The sequence below is a fragment of the Mustela erminea genome, chromosome 6, assembly GCF_009829155.1.
Source record: "Mustela erminea isolate mMusErm1 chromosome 6, mMusErm1.Pri, whole genome shotgun sequence".
Classification (NCBI taxonomy): Eukaryota; Metazoa; Chordata; class Mammalia; order Carnivora; family Mustelidae; genus Mustela; species Mustela erminea.
In genome coordinates this window covers 93,349,424-93,352,711 of record NC_045619.1, presented here as the reverse complement: position 1 = coordinate 93,352,711, position 3,288 = coordinate 93,349,424, and positions in this window count along the sequence as shown.

Sequence of the window (3,288 nt, the reverse complement as noted above, 5' to 3'; positions counted from 1 at the left end):
ATTTTAATAAAGTTTTATAGACTATGTAGTAGTCTGTCTTAATGAACGTGTACTTTTCTTACTTGGATCTCTTGAGGCAATTAGCTTCTAAGTTTCTTCTTTCTGATGAGATGGTGTTGCAAGCCATCTGTTTTCCTTTTTTTCTTACCCACCACTGCCCACCCTGGGTCTGCCTTGGTCTGCTTCCATCCTTGGACTAGATGATTTCTCAGCATGCCCGATCTCAAGGGGGAATTATTCCTGCAGGAGTCATGGGGTGTGACCATGCAGTCTCACAGGCAAAAAACATGTATAGGCTATTCCTAGTTCAGGGAGCTACTCCGATTGTATTTTAGTTCTTCTTCTTTTCTTTCTTTTTTTTTTTTAAATTTTTTATTTTTTATAAACATATATTTTTATCCCCAGGGGTACAGGTCGGTCTTCTTTTCTTTTTAAATAAGATTTATTTATTTTTATTTGAGAGCGAGAGCGAGAGAGAGAGAGAGAGAGAGAAAGCCTGAGCAGGGGGGAGGGGCAAAGGGAGAGGGAGCATCTCCAGCAGATTCCCTGCTGAGGGCAGAGCCCTATTTGCGGCTCGATGTCACAATCCTGAGATCATGACCTGAGCGGAAACCAAGAATCAGACACTCTTGGTCAACTTAGTCAACTGACTGAACTTGGGTCAACTTGGTCACTTGGTCAACTGACTGAAACACCCAGGCATCCTTACTTCTTTCTTTTTAAAAAGTATCTTTTGTGGGGTGCCTGGGTGGCTCAAATGGTTAAGCGTCTGCCTTCAGCTCAGGTCATCATCTCCAGGTCCTGGGATTGAGCCCCACTTAGGGCTCCTGACTCAGCAGGGAGTCTGCTTCTCCCTCTCCTGCCTCTCCCCCTGCTCATGCTTTATCTGTCTCAAAAGAATAAATAAAATCTTTAAAAAATAAAAATAAAAAATATCCTTTGTTTCTCCGCTGGGATGAGAGATGGACCCGCAGATCCAGCTGTGGGATGTCTGCCAAGAGCTTTGTGTAGGGAGAGAGGGGGCAGGGCTGCAGTGAGTATTAGGGCCATGGAATAAAAACTTCAATTATGTGTAGGCCCAGCTTCTGTGGGAGGAGTCTGGTACCTTCCATTTTCTTTTATGTTTTAGCTATTTCCTTTGCTCTGGGGATCCTTTGGAGCATTTGCATTAATTCTCTGCCTGTGTCCTCTCTTCCCAGTTATTTAGGCTACATGGAAATCTATTGTCCGTTTTTCAAAGACCATAAAATAGGAAGAACCAGGGTGGAGACCATATGTAAATTTATGTAGATGAACACAATAATGGCATCTTCTCTCCCTTCTATAACTATACTAGGTAAACAAGATATGGAGGTGATTATTAATCATTGAATTAATAAAAGAGCATTATTGCTAGGTATGCAACACCATAGGGTTTTAGTAAGGACAGAAAAGATAAAGTATGTAAAGAAGTTCTTCTCAAACTTGAACATGCATAGTATTGTCTGGGAAGTTTGTTAAAATGCAGATTTCTAGGGGCACCTGGATGGCTCAGATGGTTAAGCATCTGCCTTCAGCTCAGGTCGTGATATCCAGCCCTGGATCGAACCCCATATCCGGCTTCCTGCACACTGGGGAGTCTGCTTCTCCCTCTTGTCTGCCTCTCTTCCTGCTTGTGCTCTATCTCTCAAATAGATAAATAAAATCTTTTAAAAAATTGCAGACTGGGGCGCCTGGGTGGCTCAGTGGGTTAAAGCCTCTGCCTTCGGCTCAGGTCATGATCTCAGGGTCCTGGGATCGAGCCCCGCATTGGGCTCTCTGCTTAGTGGGGAGCATGCTTCCTCCTCTCTCTCTGCCTGCCTCTCTGCCTACTTGTGATCTGTCTGTCAAATAAATAAATAAAATCTTAAAAAAAAAAAATTGCAGACTTCTGATACAGGCCCAGGATTCTGCATTTCTAATAAGCTCCCCTGCGATTCAGATGTGGGGTGGACCTCATTTTGAATAGCAAGGGTGTAAAACACTTAGCTTGTTGCCTGCACACAGTAAGTATTTAGTCAATGTTACTGACCCCACATAATTTGTGAGAGTCAAGAAGACCTTTTACCACCAAGCATCTTCACTATATCTGAAAACTTCTGTGTTTTTATTGTGTAGCACCTTTTAAAAATGAATATCCTTGGGAGGACTTCTGTGTATGAATTAGTTTAATCAGATTACTGCCTTCCCAGCCCTGCCAGTAATCAGTGCTAAAGGATCTAGAATTGTTTCTTTTTTTTTCTTTTTGCCAGCTCTATTGAAATATCATTTATATATAATAAAATTCGGTTTAGGTTTTGCTGGCTTTTGACAAAAGGAGTTAATTGACAGTTGTGTAACCACTACCGTAGTCTTGATATAGAGCTTTTCCATCGCCCCCAGAGTTCCCTCATGCCCCTTATACAGACTAGAAATGTTAATGGAGAGAAGAGGAAGGGGGTTTCAGAATTGTGGTGGAGGAAAACCAGCAGCTCCATTTACTTGAATTTTGCCTGGAGATCAGATCCCAGTCCTGCATCCCCCAGGCCGCCTCCTCTCCATCACCCCAGGAATGCTTTGACAGATTTTGAAATCCCCACGGATTTGGAAGTGTATTCATACTTCATCCATTTAAAGTGACCCATTCATCCCAGTGTGGCCAGAACCTTCCTAGTTTTAGTTTTCAAGTTCCCATGTTTAAAGGACTCGCCGTAGGTCCCAGACAAACTAGGGTGGTTGGTCACCCCAGCTGTGATGTTGATGCCGTTGTGTGATGCCTTCTGTCATGGAGCACATAAGAGGCACTCAGAAAATGAGTCAGTGGGTGGACACACAGATAAACCCTTCACTGTGGGCAGCTGCAGATTCCTGGCCTGGAGAACAGAGACCTGGATTCCAGACTGAGGTTGCTGGGATCACACCATGGGAAAGTGGCTTCTCATCCTAGCTCTGTTTCCTCCACAGAAAAGAGGGGGTCTGTGGTCCACATACACCTGGGTTAGTGTGCTGATGGCACTTCCGCTTGGCTTGCTCACTCTCTCCCTTGCCTTTTTCTCCTTTTGGGTATATCTAGTAGATCAATAAATCATGTACGGGGAGGCTGATAATGGAACTGCTGATGGGCCTGGCGTATGCAGAATGCTTCTGTGAGAGCAGTAGAGTTTGGACCTTGAACCAAGCAGCTGTGCCTGGGAGTTGGAGGATCGAGTCTCTCTCCAGCTAAGTGTGTGTAATGACCCATTTGCTCTTTTTGCATGCCTGGGAGAGAGGATGGTGGGCAGACGGAGCCTA